This window comes from Chroicocephalus ridibundus, chromosome 12 (genome assembly GCF_963924245.1).
Source record: "Chroicocephalus ridibundus chromosome 12, bChrRid1.1, whole genome shotgun sequence".
NCBI lineage: Eukaryota > Metazoa > Chordata > Aves > Charadriiformes > Laridae > Chroicocephalus > Chroicocephalus ridibundus.
In genome coordinates, this window is record NC_086295.1 from 15385572 (window position 1) to 15401585 (window position 16014).

Below are 16014 nucleotides of genomic sequence, written 5' to 3' on the forward strand. Positions count from 1 at the left end.
CAGAATGAGGGGTAATGGCTTCAAACTGAAAGAGGGGAGATATAGATGAGATATTAGGAAGAAATGCTTTCCTGTGAGGGTGGTGAGTCCAGGTTGCCCAGAGAATCTGTGGAGGCCCCATTCCTGGAGGTTTTCAAGGACGAGGCTGTGAGCAACCTGGTCTAGTGGGAAGTGTCCATCCCTTCCAATTCTAACCATTCTACAATTCTGTGATTCCCATGGGGGACTTGTCAGGTGCCTCCTACTGGGAACAGCTTGACTTCATCCCATGTCCCCTCCCAGAGTCCACCCACCCCTGCTCCCCTCCATACCCAGGGTTCCTCCAGCTCCTACTTCCTACCTTCCCTCCTGTTTGAGGTCCCTCCTCCTCCTCCCTGCGACCTGCTGACAGACATGGCGAGGCCCGTCTCATTGCTGCCTTGTGAGGACACTGTGAAAAGAACATTTACAACCACCCTCCTTGGAGGACACCCCTGGTTGGGCTTCCTCAAGCACCCAGCCACAGTCAATGCTTGCAGCCATGGCCATGCAGCTCTCCCCTGTGAACCCTGGGTGATGAGCAGTCTCCAGGGAAGCATCCAGATCTGTAAGTCTCCCTTCCCACAGGCAAAGACAGGTCTGCACCAGCACTCCTCTCCATCTGTTATCCATTTCCTAGTTGTCCATCTTTCCTACTCAATGGGACAGGCTGCTGAGATCATCTTTCTCAACACCAGCTGGTTTTGTCCCCCTTTTCGCATGTTCATTCCCCCTGGTCCACCTTGATCTTTTCACCTCCTTTGGCCCTTCCCCTAAACATCCCATAAGTCCTGGACAACACCCAGGTTCTCCTACTCAGTACCAAACTCCTACCCCAACACACTCCCTAAGAACCACCCTTCACCCCCTCCTTTCTTGGTGTGGGTCCCTGGTGAGCGGTTCCTCCATGGGATCCAACAGTGACAGTGGCCTCCTTGCCACTCCTAGTAGCCCAAAAGGACAAGGCTGGCCAGGTGCCACATCCCGCATTGCTCCTCTGAGTCTGGCCACTGCATTAATTTCAGCCATTAGCCTGTTTTCCTTACAAATAGTCACATTTGGGGCCAAAATTACAAAGAAAATAACTCAAATCTTTTGTTGAAATGAAACACTTCTTTCAGTTGAAAGGATGGGGGTTTCTTTTAACTCTTCAGCAGCAGAAAAAAAAGCATGCTCAAGTTTTTTTGAAACCAAGGACATTCATTGCAAAAAAGCAAACTGACCAGAATTATCTCATTCTTTTCAGAGTTGCTTTTGTAGTTTCGCTTTAAAAACTCTGCAGTGCTGTCAAAGAGTCACAGATATTTTCTAGCCACCAAATTCCTATCCTGGAGCACTGTGCCCGGATCGACTTTGATGTGGCATCACAGTGACAAGCACAACAGTTGTCGAGCTGCTCCATGGGTGGGACCTGCCCATAACCCAGCATGTGACCACCAGCACCAGTTGGAAAGTGGCATCAGCTGAACATCAACCTCCTCCCCACGGGCCCATCCTCAAGGGCTATCAAGGTACAAGTAGGTAATTTATGTGTATCTACATCCACCCCTGCAAGCCATGGGCTTGGGCAGCCAGTGCTCCTCGCTCCTGCCTGAAGCCAGTATTAATGTGAGCACTTTTCAACTGTTTCTCCTGATTTTTGTGTTCTCTGAAGCTGCTTGACCCAGACACATCTCCAGTATTCCTGGCCAGGGTTGCAGTTCCTGCAGTAGAAGGAACCGGTCCAGCTGGCACTGGGAACAATCAAAATTGTCATTTTAAAAATAATTTTCAATTTATTCCCTTCTCTGGGCAACTCAGATGGGAGTTAAATTGATTTTTTTTTTACACTGCCTTCATTTAATGTGCACAGCTCTTTCACTCTCTCTGCATCACTGGAAGAAACCTATGAAAATCAGTCAAACAAACACATCTGTTCTCAGAGCCCTGGAAATGCAGAGTGGGCGTCTCACTGGGGAAAACAGAGTGGTTTGTAGAGTCCAGAAACAGCCCTCCCATCACCACAGGGGCTTAAGAATATCACGCCTAGAGGAAGCCATGTAGATCAGGACCTCAATTTGAGGCATGAACTGGGTCCAAGCCGAAGCACGTTGTAACAATGCGCAGAGTCTGGTCTTCTGCTTCAGACGGTGTTGGGCATCCAGAGCCCAACCCGCAGGAAGCACGGTGCCAGCACAGCCACGCGGTATCAGCATGGATAAAAGTGTCCCAGAGCATCCTGCATGGTCCTTCCTACCCTACCTTTCAGCTGCTGGAAGCTGCGTGGCAACTGCCATTGCCCTCGCTACCAGCATCACCCCATGGTCCTTCCACTGAGTTCTTCTGGGACAGAGAGGGAGAGTTAGGTGACAGACCCAAGCACCAGCACTGTGTAGTGCCAATGTAATTCTACTAGTTCCTGCACAAACAAGTGGATGAGAAACAGATGCTACTGGGCAGGGGTGGGGAGCTGAAAGAGGCTGGGATTTCTCTAGAATGACCCCTTTGGTGACAGATTTCACCCCAGAAGAACCAAATTGCATGGAAAACGTTGTTGGGAGCATGCTGCTGAGCAAATCTGAAAGCCCAGACCACACATGGGCTGGGGGAAGGTTGCAGCAGCCACATGGTGTACCTTCAGCAGCTCACCGACATGGTCTGAGAGGTCCCCAAATACATATCCTTCCTCTCCCTGGTGCCACCCATTCTTGCAGGAACAGGGGTCTTGGCTTTGCATCCAGACTCTGCTTGTATAACCCACCACCATCCCCAGGAGAAGACCTCCCAGCCTCCCTCAAGTCCCGGTGGCCCATCCTCCCCTTGTTGTACCCTCCCTAGCCATAGCATAAACTAGATCTGAAACAGGAGTCAACTCAAAACTCCGGTCCCATTTCTTTCTACAGGAACTCTGGTCCCACATCTGATTCAACACATTGCTGCATAATTTCAAGCCCTACCCTGAAATACGGATGTCCATTCCCTCCTCGGTCCTGAGACAGCAGCCAGGTCCAACCAAGAGTCTAGGTCATAAGGCAACATCATGGTGATGAAGCAGGTCCAAGGTCAATCCTGGGAGCCAGCCCTCAGGTCAGGTTTAGGACCAGGCTCAGCAACTACCACACCAGCACAGCTTAGGACTGAAGGCCAGCTGCTGAGCTTAAATAGAGCTCCTGGGCCAAGGGATGTGAGTGGAGGCTCCAGGTGAGACTGGTCAGGGCCATTAAGGCCTATTAGTGCCCTCAGAGCCCGGACAGTCATCTTTGAAAAGGATAATATATGGAACTGCAGCCATTGCCCTGGAGAACCAAAGGTTTATGGACTTTTCTTATTGGAGAAACACGATGACACTCTCCCAGGCGGGAGCTAACCTCATGCCCACGGTGCAAAGCAGATGTAACTGGAGGGCAGTAGCTCTGTGCCCCAGGAGCAGTCATCTCCTGTGGGTGGAGGGGAGGAAGGAAGGAGAGGGATGAACTGGGTGGCTATGGTGACAACGTGGCTTGAAAGAAGGCACATGAGCTCCGGCTCTAGGGATGGGGCTGCCCAGGGACTGTGCAACCCCTGGGGAAGCTGAGGGTGCAGGAGTACCTCCCTGAGGTGGAAACCCCTCTGGATTTGCCTGCCTGGGCCTCCAGGGGTCATGCACACAACGGTAGATGTTTTGAAGGGAGTTTGGAAGAACACAACACAAAACTTCTTCTGTGGGGCCTGTTTTCGGTACTGACCATAAATGTTTGTTGGATGAAGAACACGCTCCCAGAGGTATGTATGTAATGGATCTCAAGGAGCCACCATCTCTTTTGCTGATGGTTTATAAAGAAGCTCAGCTCTTCAACCATCAGAAAAACATGAACGGAGACTTAATAAAGGCATATTTCCAATATTCACAAAATTAATGAATTTGTATGGTATCCTGCCTACAAGATGCATTAATTTAGATAGGCAGCACTCAAAGCTTTAAGAGCTGGTACTGCAGAAGGCGGACAGAATGAAAGCAACGGAGAGTAAACACAGGAGAGATTTCTAAGTGCCCGTGACATTTGTTCAAATACTTTATTTCAATCAGCTTAAAAGGGAAACATAAAGCTGAGGTTGCTCCTAGGAAGGGGAATGAAATTGAAAACCAAGTAATGCACCGAGAGAAATTCAAAGGGAGCTGAGAGGCAGCTGGCCGCGGCAGACAGGGTGGGAGCAGCCCCGCCGAGGACGGGCTTTTGCTCTTCTGGTGGTATTTTCGTTTCCAAATAGCATCTCGCATTGTCTTGTCTGTGGGAGAGAAACCACTCCAAAAAAACAGTGCTTGAACAACACTGGGAGGCTTTCACCTGCATGGACTAAGTAAATTCAAGGTAACTTTGCCAAAGGCTTGGGGTGGGGGTGCAGACTGGGCAGAGGAACCTGCCCTTCAGGAGAGCATCCATTTAAAGCTCATGTTCAATTCGGTTTAGAAGCACCAAGAACAGTTGCAGGGGAAAGAAAAAAAAAAAAAAAAGGCAAAAACTGAAATATCATCTCAGAAAAGGTGTGAAATTCCACTTTGACGCTAAAAATTCCTCTTCCCAATCCTCCAGCGTCTTTCACACGAGCCGGGAGCGAGCCGAGGGGAGGAGTGGTGTGCGATGTCCTGTCCAGGTGTACTTTCCCGGGCAAAACCACCTGGTGCCACTCTAAAGCGAGAACTGATGGAAGCTGATCCAATTTCCATCACGACCCCACCATGTCCCGCAGCGAGGCAGACGCTGGGCTGTCCCCGGTGCCTCCGCGACATCGAACGGCAGCACCAAGGGGGGATATTTAGGCGGAAAAGTGGAATTGGGGCAAAGTGATACTTACGGCTCGGTTTCCAAGGGAAGTTGTGATATTTTTCATTTGAAAAATGAAAAACTGGCAAGCTGAAGAAGAAGGAAGGCTGGTTTTGGCCACCTTCACTACAGTAGACTGTGGGGTAAAAAATGTATTCGTTCAGCAATGTAATTTACTTCTAGTAACAGAAGAAAAAGGTGAGACTATTGATTTATCACCACTTTATATTTGTTTTCTTTTTTTTTGCATTCATTAGCTCACCGGGTCTCTTTTGTCTGTGAGTTGTCTCTGGTAGTATTCAATACATTTAGCATTTCTATAAATATGTAAATATAAGATCTGTATGTGTAAACACACACGCATAAATAAAATGGTAATGATGTGTATATCTGTATTTGTGTATATATAAAAGCTAAATTATCTCCAATTTATCCAACGTCCTTTATATCTCCTATATGCATCCCAAGCCAGCATTATGTTGCTAAGTGCATATAGTCTTTATATTTATATGAAAACGGCACCTACGAGGAATAAAGATAAAAGACTAAAAAACGTTTCTGGCGGATAAGTAATTCCTAATTCCTTAGTTTCTTTCTACTTGTACCCCAGAGCAAGCAGCGGAAGACACATAAATAACTCTGCACACAGATATTGTTAAATGTTTTGGCGTTTTTCGTGCGGTGCGTATCAGAGATACCTGAGCTCATACCCAGGGGAGCGAGCGATTCTCCCAGGAGCTCCTCTGCTGCTGCTGCTTCGGCTGCCGTCCAGAGCAAAGTTTGGAATTATGAGTAGGGAAAATAAGGTGGCACCACACAAGGTAAAGGCTGAGAGGAAGGAAAACATCCCAGTGAGACTTTGAGCTGAGTTTTCCTTGAAAATGGGGCAAATGGCAGGCTCTCAGCTGTGCTGGGGGTGCCTGGGGCTGCACGTGTTCTCCCGCTGGCCCCAACCCAACTGCAGCATCCTGGGGACCTTCCCCGCTTCCCCATGCCCACAGGTGATCCCAGTTAATGCTGGACCTTCTTCTCTGGCTGTTAGAAAAGAAAATCAGATGAGAAAATTCTCCGTCCTTGTTAAAAAGCATGAAATCGCCCAGCAGTACCCCAAGATCCAGACTGGCTCCCAAAGGGCGACGCCTTTGAGTCACCACAACCTCTGCTGCCACCTCTGCCACCACCTCTGCCCACCTCCTGAGAAGTTTTCGCTGGGACAAGGAGGAAAGGTCCTCCCGTAAAGGCTGGCCCCTGGCCTGAGGTATTTCGTAAGCGCCAGAAATTGATCTCAAAGGGCCAAACAGAGCACAAAAGGCCAACTGCTGCTGCTGGAAATGGGCACAGGAACCAGGATAATCGCAGGCATTGATGCATGAGGATGCACGAGACTAAAAATCGCTGCTTATTCTGACTTATTGCAGGATAAAGCAGTGCTCCAGCTAGGCTAAAGCTCAGGGGCATCCCTTCTCCCCGTGCAGGTGGTGCGGGAGCATCCCTGGGGAAGGGGCTCAGAGCCCACTGGCCTGAAGGGCAGCTCTGTGTGTGTGTCTATGTGTGTCTGTGTGTGTGTGTGTGTGTGTGTGTGCGCGCCCAACTCCCAAGCAAATGCAGCCATCAGCTGCTATTTCCTCCAGGAAATTTCCCCAGGCTGCAGCGGAGACCGTTGGGAGGGTGGTGTCACCGTCCCCAATTTCTCCTCCGTCGGTTTGCCAGAGATGAGACTTGGACCCGTTGGGATGAGCCTCTCCGTGCGTGAAGGATCGCGATCCCCCGGGAGGAGTCGGGGTGCGCTGCCGCACGGCACGAGCTCCCCCTGCAGCGCCCTGGGAAAGGCCTGCACCCCGCCAGCCCCGCCGGGGGACATCGCTGAGACAAAACTGCCCGGTTTCAGCCAAGAAATTCCCCCCTGCGATTGGCATCGGGCCGGGCCGGGGCGCGGGGGGAGACCCCGGCGCGGCAGGCAGCGCTGGCAGGGTCCCCCAGCCCTCGTCTCCCTGTTTTCCCCATTTCCCGCAACTGCCCGTGTTGAGTCTGGATTTGCCCGGCAGCACCCAAAGGAGACCCACAGCCGGACCCACGTGGGGAGGTCCCCGCAGTTGGGGGGTGGCAGGGAGCCGACCAAACCCCTGCATCCTTCCGCTGCCCCCAGAATCCAGCTCCCACCTTCCTGCAAGCTTCAGGAATCCTTTACAAACCATATTTTTTTGCACCCTGTGCCTATAGGTCTAATGGAAGGAAAAAAAGCCGCTGATATTTAGGGACTCCTGAAAGAGCTGTGTCCTAAATGCCAGCGCCCTGGGATCATGTTGGTGAGAGAGCCGCACTCCGTCCCCTTGCTGGTGGCTTTGGATGCGATTTGGGATTTGCTCTCTAATGGAGCAGTGAGGGATTTATAGCCCTGATGGGTTGTGCTGGGCATTAACGCTGTCCTGGAGCCAAGGACCTTGAATTCCTGCTTTTAGGCTAAAATAACGCAGAGATCAGTGTATCCCCCCGAGTGAAAGGGGGGGGGCTGAGGATTCTGAAACACACGCTGAGTGGGACCCGGAGCAGATCCCCATTTGGCTGCTGGATACGGAGGTGGGGGCTCGAGCCCAGGTTTATGGGGTTATAGGGCTGGGACTCACCAGTTCCTCAGCCCTGGCATTTTGCGGGGGCGGGGGGAAGCAAAGCTTGGCAAAGCCCCACCAGCAGAGGGGAGATTGTACTTGCCACTGGCCAGAGTGGCACTGCCAGGGGCTCTGCAGGCAACTTGCACTGCTCTGGCTTCCCTCCAAGACATGAAGGTTATGGCAACTACCACCCACTCATCTCTCGCTCCCCTGAGCTAAGATAACATCCCTGGGACAAGGACGCGCTGTGGGACAAGGGAGCTAAGATGTAGTGCCCAAGTCCTGCATATATCTCTGGGTGCCAGGAGCCCACCTTCTTCCAAGGTGTCTGTAGAGATGATTTCTCCCTACTGCAAGGACACCCACAGAGGGTTTTCTCTGGGCAGAAGATTACACCAACCCTGGATCTATGCTCTTATTAAAGCCCCTGGAGAGGGAGCTCTGCCCCCCTGGCAGCATCCAAGGATGCCGTTTCCATTCCCTCACCCCCAGGAGGATGCAGAAATATTTCCAAGTGTTTTGCCAGGAGGGCTACCCTTTGCCAGCCTAGCGACCCTTCCAACCCACAGGGATTTGCAAGGATTTCCCAAGCAGAAGATGAGGTCATCTCCATCAGCAACCGCTAACCATGCTGCAGAAACCTTAACAGCCAGGGGGACCAGTGAGGAACACAAGGTGTTTGTGTTTTCTACCAGTGGGGATATGGTTGTGGATGTAACGACAGCGGAAAGATGACGGCTGGGGAGGAGGGGGGCTGTGAGCTGGAAGTCCCCGTGGGTCCTCCTCCTCCAGAGCCCTGGCAGCCCAGCCTTACTGAGGACTCACAAAAAATGTGTATTTTGACTCCATCCCCCCCTGGGCTCTTCTGAGCAGCTCCCTTACCCGTGGCAGGGGTGATGCTGGGCCAAAACTCCAGAGATGCTGGAAAAGAGAGTGAAGAGACACAATTAGTGCATCGAAGACGGGGAAGGGACCAAAAGGAGCATCCCCAGCCAGCTGCCATCACCCACCCAGGCACAGCACATGCCGAGAGGTCGTTTCCCTCCAGATTTGCGGGAAGCAGCACATGCCAGGAGCTCCCAGTGGCTCCCACTTGGATGCAAAGGGGGTGACAACGGCAGGTGGGACAAGGGGAATTAGCCCCCGAGCCCCCCTGCCACCCAGTGGTCCTCGGGCAGAGCCACTCCTCTTTACCCCTATATTTTTGGGTCAATTTTTTCCCTTTTTCTCTCCATTCCTGGGCCAGCTTCCCCCACTCCATACTGCAGACAACACCTGCAGGAAGGTTTCAGGCCAGGGTGCCCCAAGGGGGTGTTTTTACCCAACACCTCAGCGCTGCCAGCAGGCAGGACCCAAAGATGCACCAGATCAAACACCCCAAAACCCAGAGAGAGCCATGAAACGGCCCCAAAACGCTGAGCAGTCCCCAGCGCTCCCGGGCTCCTGCGACTGCCAGGGCATCCCCCCCACCCCCTGTACTGCAGGATCTGCTCCTCCACGGATGGTCCTGCAGCCACCAGGACACAAGGCAGGGGATGTCCCTTGGGTGGGACTGCCAGGGCCACGGGCACGGGGGACATCGAGGTCCAGCAGCGCGGTTTCCGCAGGGAATCCCAGCACTGCATCCCACCCCGGGCACGGTGCGAAGGGCTGGACTTTTCCAGCGGGCTGCTCACCCCCTGCTTCTCGCTGGGGAGAAAATCTTGGGGATCCTATGGGGGAAAACACAGCTTTTTTTTTTTTTTTTTTTTCTCCCCCTTTTTTCAAAGTGTTCTGCAAACCCCAACACACCCTTTTTTCCCACCACGGGTGAAATGCTGGCTTGCCAGCACCAGTTTTTAGACTGTTTATAAAATTCAGACCCAGGAAAAGTTCAGCCAATCTGCTGCCTTTCCCCAATTTTTCTCTTTGCCAAAAAAACTCAAAGCCTTCCCAAAAAGCTGCTGTGGCTCCACGGCTCACAGCTGGCTGGCACCTGTCCCCGCAGTCAGGAGCACAAGGTGGGCCGCGATGCCACCGGGATGCTTGGTGCCTACCGAGTGTCACACCTCCCTGGGTGTCACCAGGACACCGGGGTTTTGGCTGCTGCCACCAGACCTCAGCGGGGCTCCCCTGCGCCCCACGCTGCCCTGCACCAGCACGGCCCCAGATTTTCCAGCTTTTGCCACCAGATTTGCATGGCTCCAGATATACGTGTTGGGGTGGACCTCCTCCCTGGTGGTCTCCGAGTCCTGTGTATGGGAACGCGGAGGAGATGGAGGCAGCCAAGTCCTGGATACGGCCGTGGGATGCTCCCCCATCCTCCTGCCGCATCTGCATCCCCCCTCCCTACCTGCAGCGGGCTGCAGAACTGCCGGAATCACTTTCCGGACTCCTCTGGCTCATTCTTCACTCTGCTGCCCAATATTTCATCATCCACCTCAGCAAAATGTATATTTCCCTTTTAAGAGCTCTCCTAGAATAATATATTTTTTTATTATCGTGACAGTGAGGGCTCCTGTTGCCATGGATACATGCCCTTTGCTGGAGCAGGAGCTTTCTGGGTGTTGGAAATTCTGCTATTTTTCCTGATCTACAGGGTTTGATTTTTATTTTTTTTTTAATTTGGTATTTATTCCCATTATCATCATCTGAAACAACGGGTCATTTATATTGCATATGGATATGTCACCAGTACAGTAAAGCCTTCAGAAACAACCTTCTGCTTTTAGAAGGAATCTGGGGGGGGGAAGAAATCTACCATGCGGTATTGATAATATATAGTATAACGAAAACACGGAAACTCTGAAAAGGTCTCATCTGTATCTCACCACATTATACATTAAATCCCATTTCTGGCTTCAGGACTCCTGAACGAGCGCGATAAAGCCGAGTCCAATTTTATGTGGTTTTCATACTCCTGCTGTAGAACAAACCTATGTCTTCTGGTTGTCAATTCAGCCGTCCTCCAGTCCTGAGCCCCTTGAAACCTAATCTATTTGAGAACACACAGAGAGAAATTAAATGGATGTATTAAATGGAGAGATAGGTAGGTAGGTAGGTAGGTAGGTAGGTAGGTAGATCGATCGATCGATCGATTCAGCTTTTTACTCCAGCATTCCCTTACAGGCGAGTGCTGTAACATTTACATTTACAAAGGTATCACACATACACAAAGACATTACAGGACCTTTTCCAAAGCAGTTCATCCCTCAAGGTAATCAGTGGTGCAGGATTGCGCTCTGCTTCTGCTGCTCCCGGCTGTCAATGTGCCCTGGGAGGGAGCAGGAATACGCCCATTTTACAGAAAGGAAAACTGAGTCACGGAGCCAGCCTGTACCTGGTCCCGAAGCAGATGAGCGGCAGAGCTGGGGTGAGAATATCCAGCTTTCCCTGGATTTCTGCCAAATCCTTCCCCAGTGTTTTTAGAGACAGCATCCATACCAGCTGCCGCCTCCTTTTGCGGCGAGGAGGAGGACCGAGATGTCACCTGTGGGCTCGGTGCCCCGTGTCTCATCAGGACCAGAGGTGCTGCGTGAGACCCATTTGCTTCCTTCTCCTCGTCCTCTTGGCTTTTTTGTTACTTTTTTTAAAAAAATTGAAAATAGTAGAAATTAGTCAAAGCAGACTAACATCACATGGAAACTTGGCAGAAAAGGTCCAAGATTTGCTTACTGTAAGGCAAAAGGTTTGCTACTGAAATTTTAAAAGGAAACTGATGAAGTGAGATATCAGGTGGGTTTAAGAGTTTATACAAACGCGCATTGAGCAGACACTCACTGCGTTCAAAGATTATAGGCGGGTGGGAGACGGTTTTGAAGGCTCCCCTGTGCCCCACTAAAGCCCTTCGCCTTGCACGATGCTGAGCCAGTGGCCGAGCAAGGGACCACGCTGTGTCCGGGCTGGGCAGCTCCTCCTGCATCACTGCCCTGGGCTCCGCAGCACCCGCAGCCCCCCGGGTTCAGCGAGGAGACGGGGGGAATACGAAAACGTGGGTGTACTTCGTTGTGTTTCACCCTGGAGGGCTCAGGAGGCTGCTGGAGGAGCCTCTGCTGTGGTGGCCAGGACCTGGGACCCCCCCGAGTGATGCCAGCGGGGAGGGAAAGGCTGCTCAGAGCCCCTTCGCCTGCAGCTGGAGCACACAGGAGAGCCCTGGGAAGGGACGTGGAGTTCCTGGAGAAGATCTGATGGCAGGGGAGTGTCAGCTGGGAAAGGGAAAATAAGGCCCAGCCCCATGGAGATGTGGGGATGTCCTGGTCTGCTGGTGGGAAACCAGTTAGAAGGTATTGACATCCCCAGCCAAGCCAGAAACAGCCAGTGCTGCCAGAAACGGAGGCACAGAGAGGCGAAGGGATGTCCCAGCGGGGCCCAAAGAGATGGAGGAAAAGCTCAGGCTGAACCAGGAGAATCCCACCTGGGCACGGCCTCTGCCTGCCCGCACCAACCAGCTCTGTCCCCGCCAGACAAGCAGATTCCCCACCCAAGGACATGGCTGAAAACCTCTGCCATCAGCCACCCCCCAGCGTTTCGGGGGAGAGTCTCCTTGAGAACATCACGCGTTAAAACCTATCCCACTGCAATTTGATTTACCTCTAACGCAGAGGGGAGAAAAGGGTTATCCATGACTCATTTCTCGCGTGAGCCGCGCAATTTCGCATCAAGCTCTGTCACCATGGAGATGTCACACGCGCGGGCCGGGGGGGGGACCGAGCACCCCGGCAGGCGGGCACAGCACCGGGGCGGCACGGAGGAAACAAGTATTTTCCATAAAGAACGAAAGGAGGAGGAATAGCAGCAGTCCAATGGATGCAAGGCAAAATATTAATTACTGGGGTGGGGAGATGAGGCCCCTGCAGGTCAGGGACGCGTCCCTGCTGGGCAGGGCTCCCAGCAGCACCCGTGGAGGGGGACCGGGTGCCCCATGCCAGTGTCCCAGCTGCGGCTACTGAAGCTCCTGCGGTTTTCTAGAGACATCCACATTTGAGAGCCGACCGCATTTAAAGCGCAATTTTTAAGGCGCAGTTTGATAAAAGTGAGAAACAAAACTTTTTCAGAAGAAATACTGCTTTTTTCTCTGTGTTTCTCCTATTTTTTTACGCAACTGGCAGGCTGTTGCGCTGAGTGTTCACGCCGCCGCTGGTGCAGGAGTGTGTTTGCGCAAGTCCTCCTTGGTACCACGACCCGACCATCATCCTCTCCATCCCACCGCTGCACCCTGCCCGACCTCTCCTGCCACCACCCAGCCACCCCCGGGCAGAGCCGGGCACCGCAGGACACCCTGCAGACACCACTCTTGCTTCCTCGCAGCCAAACATTTCCGTGTCCGGCTACTTTGGGAAACGGTGTTCGATGCAAAGCAGTTGTAGATGCAGATGCTGATCCTGGTTCCCATGCAAAAATCCTAACGGGATGTCCCACAGCAGAACAACAAGGTCGGTACTTCAGAAAAGCAGCACACCAAGCGACGTTGGGAGAATATGGTAATAAGAAGTTTTTCGGACATACGTTCTGTTTACTGTAATTTAAACAAATATGCTAATTTCTTCAAAAAAGAAAAGGCAGAGAAGGATCGCAACTCGGACACCTGTTTCGGACAGTTTAAGCTTATTTATGGGCCACGGCTGTTCCCAGGGAGGGCGGATGCTTCTGCTACTGTTTGGAGGAGGCAAGAGGAACACTGAAAGTCGGGAGCAGCAGCATGGGAGACCTTATCCAGGCATTGCATTTTTTTTTAATGGCTTTAACTTAATTAAGTGGCTCAAGCGGCGAGTTATCGCCCAGGAGGAGACGAGGCAGCCAGCGCTGCGTGAGGAGCAGCCAGGAGCGCCGCGGTGGGATGGGTGCGGGACATGGGGGCTGCCCAGGGGTGTCGTGGCTCTCAGCACACCTCGGTTTCCCACCAGCCCTGCACCCTCAGCAGGCAAACCCTGTGAAACCCTCGGGGCTCGGTTCCCGCAGGGGGAACGGGGCTGGGTAAGTCCATCCCTGCCCAGGGACGAGCAGCCGCCGCGGGGCACGCGTGGGGATGCGGACACACAGCAAGGGACGCACCAGGGGATGCCCCGAGTGCTCCCCTCACGGGCAAAGACACAGCCGAGGCTGAACGAGAGGAAACGTCCTCATTACCGCCTTCGATCCGTAACATTTAACGTAGCTTCCCCGCTCGCTGCCGCCTGGGTGAGCTCACTCCTCTTTACACTCATCAAACGCCAAATACAGTTTCGCTGCACCCCGAACGGGAGACGTCTGTGGGATGGCTGGCACCGCCGCGCCACACTAACTCCAGATGAATATTGACTTTTTAATGACAAACGCTGTAGTACAAATACCAGGCGTGGGCCCGGGCAGGCAGCTGAAGGGGGCCGGCAACGCCTGGTATTCAGCAAATGAATTATTTGATTCCCTTTTCCCCGCAGCATGCTGTCTGCTAGGAAATTTTCATTCGGGCTCTCTTTAACTCGAGAACCAATTGTAAATGTCAGCGCTAAACACTCAGATTTAAGCGTTAGGTTGTCTTGTTTGATTACGGCACTAAAAGGTCAGAGCCGACTAATGGAAAGTACAAGCGGCATCGGGAGGGAAACAGTGTTCTGCCGAGGGTGAGCAAACACCGGGGGACAACCTAATCACTCTTCCCGCAGCATCTCTCTCTTCCCTCTCCAGCTCCTTCATTCAGGGCTCTTTTCCAGGTCTCGTGACCTGGAAAAGCCATTTCTGGGGAAAATTCCCGCTTGTGACGTGTCTGCCGGGGATGCTGACAGCGCCGGGTTTCCCCACGGAGGAAAGGGAGGGCTCACCTTGCCGTGTCCCGGGCGGATTTGCTCCCAAAGGACAAGGGATGGCAGGAGAGCCGGGTTGCTGCCAGCCCCACCGCCATCGCCTGCGTCTCCCCGTGCATGGTTTTGGCCAGCATCGAAGCTTTTTGGGTGCCAATGTCTCTGCAACTCCACTTCCATCCCCCCGCACCAGCGACCAGCACCCCGGGAGCACCACAGAGACAGCAAAAATCAGGCTTTTTTTTTTTTTCCTCCCCCTTTCCCATTTGCCATCCATTTCCGCGACACTCGCAGCACCTTTAAAATCCCCTCTCCCCAAGCTCTTTCACGGTGGCCAAATAAAACTGCCGTTTCCTCGGAGTGACTCAGCGGAGGAAATCTGCTTTTTATCTGCGCCCATTTACCATCATTCCAGTTCTAGAAGCTGAGTTCATTATATTTATTTTAAAGCCGCTTTCCAAAATATTAGTCCTGCCATAAAAGTGCCTGAAAGAATAAAACCCCGATGAGCTGTTCTTCCTCCCCAGGGAGTCGCATGGTGCGGTCCCAAGCAGGAGCGCACATCGCTCCGTACTGATGCCATCCTGCACCCGGAACACGTCCCCGCTGCCCACCCCAAAACCTTCCCCAGGCAGAGAAATTCGGTGGTGATTCCGTATATCTGAACGCTTCTGGGCATTTACATCGATGAGAACTGGGAATTTAAGGAAAACCAGGAGTTTTAGGAAATAATTGCAATGTTGGTTTTTTTTTCCCCAAGACTTTGATGAGCCTTGATCCTTCGGCAGCAGCCTGGAAAATAACCACCGTCCCCGGGATGCTCACGTCTCCTCTCTGGGCATCTTCCCAGGAATCAATGATGCTGCAGGACCCAGGGGGAGATCTCCAGCTCCCACAGGCTCCTCTTGGGGGGCAATTTACATCCTCTGTTTCCGGGTGGTGCCACATCAGTCGGAGAAATAAAAGGCCGTTGTCTTATTCGCTTATTGCTCCTTGGCAAGAGCATCATCAGGGAAAGGATCCCATTAAGCAGAGCATGGTGCCAAAAGGGTGAACCCCCTAAATGGGGATAAAGGGAGGAAATCCCCACCCTATCATCAACAGCAAATGCAAAGAATTTAAAGAAAAGAAACGTCCATCCCTGAACTGAGCCCTTTCTTTCATAGCCCAGGCAGGGAGCGGGACGCTCTGCCTGAGCGGCGCTGGTAAAGTCAAGGCAGTTTGCGGTCTATAAGATTAATAGGAAATCTGCTCTGGATTGGGAGTGATTCCCTCTTTTATTGGAACGCACCCCAAAGAGTAATGGCTGCAGGGCAGGAAGAGGAAGGTAAATTGCAGTTATAATGTGTTTCTTTGTGCAGACATGCTTTTGATCATAGAAAAATACACCATCTGTTTCTAAATTACTTGTTGTATTGATTTAACAGTTAGTAACGTGGGGGATTTTTTTCTTCCCCCCCCTCCCCTCCCTTTTGCAAATCCATTTTGCAAGGTCTCCTGGAAATCTGACGGCTATGTGCAATAAAAAGTAGGGGCTTGTTCATCATACAAGATTATTGCTGCCAGTCATGGGGCTCTGGGAGGGGGGTGAACCTCCTGGAGCCCCCTCCTCTCCAGCACCCTGTCCCGCAAAGCGCAGAGACACTGAGTGCTTTATGCGCCCCATAAGAACGATTTGTTTTCCCCAAATAAGCTGATCCTGTGCTTTCTCCCTGCTCAAACGGCATGCAACCCCCTGCCCTGGTTGCTTTGCATTTTTATTGCTGTCCTTCCATTTTTTGCAGCTTATGGTCTGCTTCCCCCCGCCCCAACCCCGCACCCCAAGGGCTGCAACAGCATCGGGTGCCCTGC